Source organism: Leuresthes tenuis, unplaced genomic scaffold, assembly GCF_036924035.1.
Source record: "Leuresthes tenuis unplaced genomic scaffold, fLeuTen1.0.hap1 SCAF_19, whole genome shotgun sequence".
Classification (NCBI taxonomy): Eukaryota; Metazoa; Chordata; class Actinopteri; order Atheriniformes; family Atherinopsidae; genus Leuresthes; species Leuresthes tenuis.
In genome coordinates, this window is record NW_027325373.1 from 4,449,313 (window position 1) to 4,461,445 (window position 12,133).

General features: G+C 40.5%; 1 protein-coding gene across 2 annotated transcripts in view; it reads left to right on the forward strand.

The window, feature by feature from the left end:
- The window catches only part of whrna (whirlin a), a 126,967-nt gene that overhangs the window by 73,861 nt on the left and 40,973 nt on the right, over positions 1-12,133 (forward strand). The gene's annotated exons all lie outside the window — the stretch shown is intronic.

Here is a 12,133-nt window from a genome sequence, read left to right on the forward strand (position 1 = left end):
TGACAGCTAAGTCTAGGCCTCTATACACATGGTACAAGTGCTTCATACTTTCCTTAATACTTTCCAAATCATGTCTTGACAGTCCAAAAGTGTTCTCTCTTATGTAAGATCTCTCCTTGCCTGCTAAATGTGTTAGTGTGCGCACAACTTCTCTGACAGCACTGACAGGCGATGTCATTACAGCTGTCTTCCTCTCAAAATGTGAGGGAAGCGGCTCACTCAAAGACAACAGAGAAGATTCTCATTATTCTGCAGCATTCTCCACGTTGTTCCACCAAGAAGAGGTCTGATCAGGTCAGGCGTCAGACGCCACCATTCTTTAATATACTGTAGCAGGGAGTAACTAAATTAACCACTAATTACCACCCCTATCTTAAAGACATATCCCATCACCGTGTTAATTAAGGGGAGATTGGGGTATATTCTGATTTCAAACCGAGGAGATGGCAGCACCGAATCTGACGGGACAAGACAAACACTCGGCTTACTCTTATCTGCAAGCACTTTTTAAGTAGCTTTACCCATGACAAAGTTTTTATAAAAAATTCATTTTCAGGGACCAAAAAGTGTGTTTGCATGCGTACGATAGATGCAAATTCTTAGAAACTGCTGCGTATGAAGATACAAGTGCTCATGTGAATGAGGAATTCTTTGACAGTCATTAACTTCTCTGACCTCTCTGAGGCCGAAGCCTCCTCACACATATTGCTATTATGCCTTACTATCACAGATCCTGAAGTAACAGATTTTCTCGAATTTATTCAATTAGATTAGCTTCCTAATAGTATGCTGCTAATGCTGGGAATATTCTCAAATGGCCTCTTTACTTAAAATACAGAAAGCAGCAACAAGTCCTGACACATTTTTGACACATGCTGGCAGTTAAACCATCGACCTTCTGGTTGGAGGATGACTTTTGCTGCCTCCTGTTAAAAGTCCAGAGTAGATGGTAAGTCTCAATAACAACCTGACACACAGTACAGACCTGTATTTGGACCTCCAGGGTTCTTTTTCATGGATGCTGGTGGTATGAAAAAAAGAGGAAAATGATTACCACCTTAGTTTAGCATGTTCAAACTTTATTTGATACAAATTACAACTGATGCTGATGATCTTTTGTTTTGCTGAAACTTCTGATCAACATTTTGACCTGAATATGATGCCGTATCGTAAAGCGATCACCAGTTCGTACTTTGGGTTCAAAATTTCATGGCACTGTATCCAATAATTGATCTATTATTGTATGGAAACAATAATTAACTTTAATGTAACTTTAAATCATCCAGAGATTGTGGAAATATTTCAGTCCCAATAATAAATGTTATCTTCCTGATGGCACGGAGGGAAAGTTTCCAACCACGACCTCCTGTGCAGCAGAGGGAATTCTTGTTGGTCTGATTATACACTGATCTTAGCTTTTGGCCTCGAGGGAACAGTGCAATGTATGGTTGAGGGATGAAGTGTGGTTTAGTGGGACATCAGTATGCTCAGGCAGAGTCTGTTTGTCAGTTTTGTACTCTCGGATTCTGCTCAGCTCATCTCCCTGTGCTCTGCTTCACTGCTGCCCAGGTTGCATCATTAAGATGTTCCTCCTGAGCCACAGTGGCTCAAAGTTTTCAAAAGACATTTATCAATACATGGATGTACGAGTTAACGAAGATCAAACATGAAAAAAATAGATTGAAATCCCAAACTCATCTGTAATTGAAATTACTATCTCTCTACTATTATTACTATATTACTATTACTATAACTATATATTTAAATATCAGAACAGTGAGGCCCCACATGTCACTTATCATCCTCAATCTGCTCACGTATTAATACTGACCCTGTTTATAACATTAGAAATTTCATGTCAGAACTGCAGCGACCTAGCATAATAGATCTGTGTGACAGCAGGTTTAACTGTAAGAAACAGCATGTAGTTCAAAAGCAAGTTTCAGCAGAGTCATGCTGAGTTCTGGAGCTGTTGGAACAGCAAACATTTAATCACAACAGACACGAAAGCTTTCTGTAAGCTCTACAATCTTATCAATGGAGGGGAAAAAACAAGAAAACCCTGTAGCATAGTTAACAGAAAACCAGTGTTTAGCAATTTGGAACATAGTGGTTAAATTGAATTGGAAAGAAAAAGAAAGAAAGAAGAAACTGACTTCGTGTTTCTGGAGGTCAGCAGTTGCTTTTCAGGCCATTTCTGAAGCATGTATATGTGTATATATCAATTTATGGAATTTTATTTTGTGTGAAAAGTGGAGCAAAAGCACATCAGGTCGTAGAGACTAAAGCACCTTGACAAGTTCTACATCTGAAGTATTTACTCAATTAAATTAATTGTATACACCCAGGGTTACAGGATCATGGGCTGCATCATAAAATGGAGACTTTTTCAATCAGAATCGTGTTTATGGGCAAAGTATGTTAACACACCAAGAAATTCAGTTCCTACCGTTGGCGTCTCTCAGGCAAACCAGCGAAGATGTGACCTAGTTACGCCTTGTTTCCACTTTCGTGTGTGTTTGTTTTTTAGAATACAGATCATGCCTCCTGGTATTCAGCGTTAGAAGATACTTCAGCAATAGGAGAGACTAATGACAGCAGTCTTCACATCCAGGTTTATGGAAAATGTGCTTGAAATTACCAAGAGCAAAAACAGCATTTATTTTAATAGTCGGAAATGAAAAGCAAGCGGTGTGCTCTTCAAGAGCAAAAGTAGTGAACTTTCCCCCTGCAAACATCACCGAGCACACCTTTAATTCACACCTTCAAAGGTGCAATCCTTTTAAATGAATTACGTCCAAGCAGCAGTCAGATTGCCAGGCCAGTAGGGATGTGGGGTGACTAGAGACAACGATCCTGTTTGTACTTTGTGTATATTCGGCACCACTGAGTGTTATTTTGCACACATACATAGTCTATGATATATATATATATATTTATTACCTCAGAGTTACCTTCTCTGGGGAATGTGTTTGTCACGCTGACCTGTTTTTTTTTTGATAACACACCAAAGGCTAAAGGTTGTGATTTTGAATCACACCAGAAGACAATCAATATCAACTTTCTCTTCCATTAACTGACTCTGGTGTATGAAAATAAACTGGGCTACTGACCTGAATCTTGAATTTAGATGTGATGTAACATCTCTTTTGACTGGATGACTGTGTTTATCATGTTTACAACAGATTTCTGTATGGAGCTTCTCATGAAAATGAACAAATATCTGGGCAACAAGGGGCACCATAGCTTATTTCACTTCACCTGCACAAGTCCTTAGCTTGGTTTTCATCCAATAAGCAAGGTTTTGCAAGCAGGTGGTGGTCTGTATAGAGGAAGTTGCACACAGATGTAATTAAAAGACAAATAAGTTGTGATAAAACAAGATCAATCAACTTGGTCCTATAAGACGGAAAGATGGAGAGAAGTTTTGAGGAATTCTTTTCAGCTGAGCATGTGTCTGCGAGTATTGGCCTTGCAACAGTACAGTGAGTAATCTTTTCAGTACATCATGATGCATTTGTTTTCGTTTCCCCTAATGTGCTTCAGTTCCTTTTTGAAAAGAGCAAAAATTGCTTCAAGCCAAACATGACAACTCAAGCCAATTTTATTGAAACTTGGTGTTTCTATCAACTTTTACTCAGAAGCAGCTACAAATCAGATCAGAAACTGTTGACGGAAACCAGACTCATTTTACCTAAATATATCAAGCATTAAGATTAGATTTATTGTCATGTACATGCAGGGAAATACATGAAATTACTCCTCAGCATTCAATCCATCCAGGTTGGCACCTGTTGAACACACACATCACACGTGCACAGGGTCACACACTCATGGAGACAGATGCCATAAACTGGAGCGGTGGGCAGCCAATCACAGAGCCGGGGAGCATGGGGGTAAGATGCCTTGCTCAAGGTCATCCCAGCCGTGGCAAGGAGGTGGACTGCCACCCCTCCAGCTGTCAGTTCAATCTTTTTTGAGTGGGAATCAAACCGTCAAGCTTCTGGTTATTGGCCACGGCCGCCCTAATGGCGTACAACCAGTATATGACCAGCTAAAAATCTCTCAGAAACCTGCCATAAGACTCAGAGAATGTAAAATATTCAGTATATATTGAGTTTTAGAGACCTGAACAGAGAAAATCCTCTACACTCACAAATTTATTGAATACAGCTTAATCTTATACAAATTGCAGCTTGATCTGTGATCAGGAGATGGAGAGGCAGATGGCTGATGGGAACCCCTGACGGTGTATTGCTGTATGTTACAGACAAGAGGGGAGAAATTAGACTGCGTGTGGGGAGAGGAAAGAAAAACGGGTAATGGGGAAAAAAGTATCCAAGTGAAATATAGACAGTGAGAGTCAGAACGAGACAAATGGGGACTTGAGGGGTGACATGACCACGAGATGGAGTAGCCATCAAGAATAGCTTGTTAAAAGCTGCATAGATATTAATGAACAATACAAGGAAAGGTGAGGAAGCCAAAGCTTCTTATTAAATTCTAATCATTTCCAGTGACGGTCTCAGACCTGAGGGAGATGTGACGTCTAGCAATTCCTCCACAAACGTAATTTCATGTGGTCATTTTCATTTCAGAAGACAACGAGTGAAAGTTAATCGTCACCCAGAGATGACAGTGATTTTAGTAGCTTTTTAATGAATGATCTGTTGGCTCCTTGGCTCATGTTTCCCATTGAAATCAAATAATTTCATATTTCCTACACCCACCAATGTAGCACATTCTTAAATCCCGCTGTGTTTGGCGAGGATGAGCAGCGTGGGCAGCACATTAGCAAAGAAGTAGCACCTCCAGCATGGCATCTGTGTCCAACAGTACAGAGTGAAAGTAACCCTCGTTTATGGCCTAACACTAATTAAATGCATCACAGTAAACTAGAAGCACAAAACACAGAAACAAAGTTATCCAAAATGAATTGTGATTGTTTGATTAATTTGACCCATTATTAGCTGTGTGCTTATTCAGTAGTTCATTGAAAGGTGCAGTATTAGAGCTTCTGTAGCTGCGACACCCTTCTTTCTGTGGGCTCAGTTAGCGCTTTGCCTTCTCTGGTCAGCCCCACCTCAGCTTTTCCTCTACATCACACTCCCCCATGACTTAGTGTTTTCCCTGCGACACGTGCACATTTTCCCTGCAACGCAACTGGCAGTTTACAGCTGCACCACACGTGTCTCAGAGCAGAACAAACTGAGTGGAATCAATCAACAATTACCGTAAATTAACTCTTCCCATGAAGTGATTAATGCTTTCCTAACAAGTGTTAATCTTGGGGGTGGCGCAGACGAGAGGTGCAAGTAACATGTGAGCCAAAAGTGCAGACTTGCATTTAAGTCATTTGATTGTTTTTATGGGAAAATAACATATGCGTTTATGTAAGATTAATGAACATGATACATTTTTAGGGCTTTGATTAATGCTCAGAGAGAGAGATTTTAATATTAAGTCACTCTTAATTTGATTCTTAGATTCAAATACAGTTCTCTCAATCCAGAGAGATTCACTTTATGTAAGAAGTAAAGGATATAAAGAGGGATCAGAGTCTTCAACTAGTCACAGGAAAAGATACATTTAAGTGAAAAGAGTGGCGAAGGACTTAACAAAACGGCTTCAGTGTGCTTAAAGGAGCTTTAGGGATCAGTAGTCTAAGGGTGCCACTTTATCCATACAGCTGCCCTCTGCATGTCCACCACTGCAGCTCTGAGCCGTCTGACCCAGACTGTTCATCACAGAACTCCGATAATATCACACAAATCCTTGACAAGAGTCCTGATTGAATGGCCTGAGTATTACAATTCAGTGGGGGTGCAATTGTCTTTTCTCTTCCTATACTGCTCTGCAGTATGTTTACATTTGTACTACCCATGATGCATTGAGTGCTGTCAAGTGCTTATTTTCTATATTGTACATAAAGTGCTTACTTCATATTCTTTTGTTTTTATGATTGGAACATATAGATGAGCATGCATTAGCCTGCTATAATGCCAGGGGTTCATTTGAATGCTTTATGTAACAAGTGCATGAAAAAGTGGACGCAATATTTCTTCCTCCTTCGGTGCTTTGCAGATATCACAGCTTGCAAAACACCCTCAACAAGTATCTGGATCCTTGTCCTGTGGAAGAGGCCAGCCTGTTTTTAGTTCAGTTCCTTGACTGATTGCATGACATTTGCATTCAAAACATGCTGACATTAAGTGGAATCTAATCTCCACGTTACCCATTCTTGCACCACTGGCTGCCACACAGAAACGATGCAGAATGCGCCACCTCAATGCTCAACAATTATCGAGGTGATATTGCTAAAATGTGAAAATGTTTGCAGCCGAAGAGCTCAGCTTTAATTTAATCTGTGCTCAAAATGTCTTTCTGAGTGACTTATTCAGGTTCTGCCTTGCAGACTTCAGATTGAGCTGTTTTCAGTCTTTGTAGACCCTGTTTGTGGGTCAGTGCTTCACATACAGCTGAACAGTGCCCTGCCACGCTGATGTCAGCAACACATTTTTACAACTCCTTTGAAGGTACACGTCTTGGTTGTTTAACCTGTGACTTCACCCCCGACTGTTCTCCATTACTGCTATTCTTAATTCTTAAGCCTTTCGAACAATGAAAATTCAGGTTGGAAAAGCTAGGATATCTTATTTTTTTCCTTTTTAGCCTTTCTTTGCATGGAAAGCATCGAAAACATTAATTCTCAGATATCACTCAGGAGCAGTTCATGGCTATTCTTACCACAAGAGTAAACAAATCCATCTAGTACAGGAATGTCATCAGCCATCATGTCCTTATGGATTTGAGTAAAGTCTTTATGTGTGATCCTGGTTCAACCGATAAGAGCAAAGAGGGAAAAGAGCTGAGAGGCAGCCAGGACAGATTTTTTTTCTTTATTTGGTAGCAATTAGTGTGAGCTGAAGAAGACGGGGGATATGATTCATCACTCACAGCTTGCCAAGTGCAGCACTTTAATTTGCATTTAGGTATGTCAACAAAAGGAGAAACCATCTCGGTCGAAGAATATTTGTAAGACAGCACACTGGAGACAAAGAGGATTTGTTGGGGGTTTACTAGTTCTTCCTGATAATCCTTTACCGCCTATTTGTTAGCCACCCTGAATCTAATGTTTCAGGCTTTTTGAGTTTGCGTGTTTTTGCAGAGTATGATTCAGAGCTTGTAGATTCGTCTGCCAGCAGAGTAATGCCTTACACAGTTAACACTGACATTACTGCAGTGGCCTTGTATTCATGGCAGAACGCAGGTTTGCTGACATTATGATTGATATGATTATGGTCAGCTATCATCCCCCATTCTTAAATGAACAGGGGTGGCCGAGAACAAGGGCTTGTGGTTTAATTCACTATGAACCGTCAGCCTTTTCTCACTCCCAACACATCACACACACGCTGACGCTGGACATGCAGGGTTAAAGAAATGTGTTTGAATTTCTAATCATGTCAGCCAAGTACTTTCCATTCCGAGCCTTAACTAGAGCCGTCGTGATTCTGTCTGGAAATTATTAAACTGTCTCACCTCATTTTTATCCCAGTGTCATGCTACGTTCCTATGAATAACTTTAGATTTATTATTAATACAGTAACATAAAAGCTTGTTTTCTTAAGCGTTTAAATGGGCAAATATAATGTGTCCACAGCAGAGGACATGTCATATTTGAAGATGAGTGGGATCATCATACAACTATGATCACGGTTATCTGAAATTAATTGTTGATTGTGATGGCCTTAGACTCAGCCAGGTGCTTTTAAGGAGTTACAACGTACCGTAGTAGAGCAAAAGAAACTGGAGGTTGGAAGGATTGGGGTGTCTGCCCCCTTCCTCCCCTCTGACCTCCTTATGTACTTGCTTTTAAAAGAGCGCTGTAGAAGCATTTAGCATTGGTGCTGCCAGTGCTTCAGATACTGCTATGAAGGCAAAATGCAGTTTCCCGTGCATTGAAAAGTGACACAAAGGGCTCTTAAGCGAGCATCAGTAAGTTATGAGCTGGTTATGCAAATGTGCTGAAACTGCAGTGTGTGCCATGCTAATGAAGGAACGTGTAATAAATGATGTGGCGTTTTTAAACACCTTTCTGTTTACACTGAAGCTTTATGGAGCAGAAAAATGAGCAGGATTAGGTTTTAACTACAGAAACTTTGTCATCTTTGTCTTTTTCTCTCCTTAATTTAAACATTTCAACATATATCATCTAACAAAATTCTTGGCAAAAACTGTAATAGGCTTTTAAAATCATACATCAGTTAGATGCCACTGTAGTTGAGACAGTTTTACTCACATTTTCTTATTTTTGAACTTATACTACCTCTCTCTGCCAGGTCCTGACGGCCCCACCTGGAGCTATATACTTCACAGGTTTTTATTGTTATTGGGAGCGTTCCAGTCAAACGGTGTGTAGCATTCCACTGTGATCAATTGAGCTATGGTTTGTAGCCTTAGTTGCTTTTCCTCTCAGTATGAACATTGCTGTGTTATCAGATGGTGACGCTGAGCAGAGGTCGTATTGTAGATGACTTTGCCATTGGTTGTCGAAGAAATCCAACACTTCAGTCGCTCGTCGGGGTGTTATGCAGAGAATAGTGCAAAAAATTTAGTGCTTGTAAGTCAGAACATGGCCAATCTACTCTCAAATAAAGGTATAATGAGGGAGAGGAGGGGAACATGGAGGAGCCGATTAATGAGACGATAGAAGGGAAAAACGTCAGCAGCAACTAAATGACGCCAGCAGCAAGTGACTCACCTTTAACCACATGAGGCTCCGTGTCTGTGCATGTGTGTGTCAGCCAGTCACGTCGTGAGGACACATCTCTGTTAGGTTAAAAGTCAAGACACAGCAAGGTAAGTTTGGGTTAAGGTTAAAGTCCCCAGTAAATGTAAATGTGAGTGTAACACCCTCATCATAATAAAGAGATCTATTGGAAGATTAATACTCTGTATTGGCATTATCATATTTGTTCCTGAGTAATTAATTAAAAAGATTTAATGATGCTCACAAGGTTAGAAAACGTACTCGGTGTATAATTAGAGTCATTCGTCATTTACAGTCGGTGCAAACGATCTGACTTGGTTGACCTTACAAAATACTGAATCACTGTACACAATGTACTGTTTATGTTACAGTCCTTTCTCCTTCCTCAACTAAAGCCTTCTTTTTACCTGCAACAAGAAAAAGAGAGGGGGTGTGTTAGGTGTATATAAGCACAACAGCTTTAGTTGGAGTCCCTGCAGGCCCTGGAGCATAAAACCCTGCTCGTTCTCAGTATTGCAGTTAATAGGCTTTTTCCAGCACAGTCACATTCTGATTTGTCAAAGTGGGAAAGGCTCAGGTGTTACTCATATTAACAAGAAATCTGTCCTCACTAAGCCTCCCTGCAAGCCATAACAATGTCACAGTGAGCCAGCCTGCAGAAAGCCGGTAGCGGAATCATTAATTGTATTATTTACACATGTTTTTCCTCTGTGACATGTCAACATGTCCTCTACCAGCCTGGGTGGGAAGCAGCTGTGGTGTATCAGGACATTCACTGAACCCTCCAATCTATATCAGGAACTGTAATTGAGAAGAACCTTGCAGAAGCATTGAGTCTTTTTTTAAATATTTTTGGGGGGCAAACTACAAACATAAGGCACTGGGGTCTGAGGAGTTTCTTCCATTCTTCCTGGCTGATCCTCTGTGAGAGTGGATGGTTCAGGTTTTACTGCAGGAGTTCTGTGGGATTCTAATCTGGGCCCTGATCTGGCCATGTAAGGACATTAAAAGCATTATCCTAAAAGCATTGCATGATTGTCTTGGCTGTGTGCTCTGGAGCAGTATCTTTCTTAACCAACTTCTATCAGCTATGTTCAGTCAATGTCACTGGAAAGTATACATAAGATAGATAAGATGGTGCACTTTAAAGAAAAAGGGGCACAAATAGTTTTGGCATTAATCATCCCTGTTTTTCAATACAATTACATTGAGCTTACAGGTTAAGGTGGCCAGATTTCTGAAATGAAAATCGAGTACTTTGTTTTCTTGGAAATGGTGCTGTGAATGTAATGTATTGTTAGCAGCCTGGTGTTCGCCACATTGTGTAACGTTCGCCTAAGAACCAGTAAGTTACAAGGTGTAGCCGTGTTGCTGTGTGTAACTCTCTGCGGGGACTCTGTGTGCTGTGACGAGTAAATTTAGTAGCTTACAGGTTCTATAGACAGATAGAAGCTCTGCGTATATGTTGTTGCGGAGCCGTGACACAACGGAGCTGCAGCCACATTGACAACAATAGAGAGTACGGCGGTGAAGGGGAGGGGCGGGTTACAAAGGGCCATACGTCATATCGAGGTGCCGGCCGCATTGTTGTAATAACGCAGAAATCCTCTAGGGGGCGACAGAAGTTACGCACTGCTGCTTTAACACCAAATCACAACAAATACCATCTCAAGACCATCTGCCCTGGATTTTGTCCTCAGTGAAGTTCACTAGCTGCCGGTGTAGGTGCGTCGGGCCCAGATTTGCTTACTCATCTGGATCAAGGTGTTCAAGGCCTTTAAGAAGGTACCAAACTGAGTGAAATGACAAGGAAGCATCAAAGTAGCAGAATTAAATGCCAAAAAAGTTCATTTGAGCAGAGCATAATCTGAGTGTCGCTGCTATTCTGTGACTACACTTCAACTGTCTGAATCATTTCCTGTTTTAAGGTAAATTTAAACATAGGTCAAGACGATTCAGTGTTTTTTTCTCCAAAACTTTATTGGCATCAGTATGTTTGCAGAGAAGGTTTTTCTTTGGTTTGCATGTCTGCTTTTTTCTCCGTTACGTGCCGACAAGCCGAGCTGAGCTCACAGTGAACTGAGCTCCAAGACGGTCAAACATGTAAATGTCCATGAGAAGCAGAGAGATGACTCATTTCCGATCCTTTATGAAATGCAAACAGCTGGAACAAACAGCCTGTAATTGGAGTTAAAATCTGCCTTTTTGTCCCTGAGGGATCAGCCCAGCCTGTCAGCTCAAATTAAAAGTGCTTTCTGTAGCATCAGTGTGTTCTAACGGCAGTGTTGCTCGTTAGCAGTGTTGATTGATTGCTTTTATGTATACTGTCTGGATTATTCGTTCCTTGCATTGGCTCGAAAGTGCTAAAATAAAAATGATTTAGGGCAGAGGCTAATTGAATGTCTTTAGAGTCTTAGATGGGCTGCAGAGGTGCTGCTGTGCACAGCAGTAGACTCTGAAGGGCACACAGGTGATAAATCACTCATTTAACATTTAACACTGATGCAAACTTCTAATCCCCAAACAAAAAGTAGCAGAATTTTGTTATTTAAAAAAAACAACAACACTTTATTGTTGTTCTCAACCACTTTAATTTTTAAGCACAGGGTCTTGTCTTTCTCCCAAAATATAAAAGTAATTAATCCACACATACACACACGCACAGCACTGTGATCTCAGTTAGCAGCACGCCGTAATGGAGCCAGCTTCATAACTACGCTGCAGCCACAAAGAAAAAGAAGTAGGAGCTCTAACCAACATTAGAACATTCATTTTTCTTGGATTTCAGGTTTCCTTTTACTGATGCTGTTTGCTAATTAATCTTAAAAGTAAAATGCATCTTTCTCACAGCAGCCATTTTTTTGCTAAATGTGTTGAACGTGAGCAGAAATCTCGTTATTCATTAATAAAGATGTATTAATTTGTCATTGATGAAATTATGTGGCACCTGCTCATTTAAAGAAGCAAACTTTGCCAAACGAAGAACAGAAAACAGTAGATCATGTCAAAGTGATGGGGAAAAGATGACAGAATAGCATAAAAATTGCCAGAATGCAGGGAAGTAAGAGTGTGAGGCTCACAAAATTTGTTTGGGAAAAACATCTGAACCGTGCACTTAATGCACCACCCCTGCGGTGCTCCAAAGAAACCTGCGTTCATGATTGACTGAGCTCAGTTTGCCGGAAAACACCCAAGAAGCTAAAATGTATGAATATCTACAATCTGCAGTTACCATCCTTTCTGCTGTCAGAGGAAACTAAAATGATTGTAAGGTTTGTTTAGTTGAAAGTGACATTTTGGGACCTTTTTAAACTGATAAATGCTGCTTAATTTCCAACAAAGTAATTCAAAAGTCCAGCA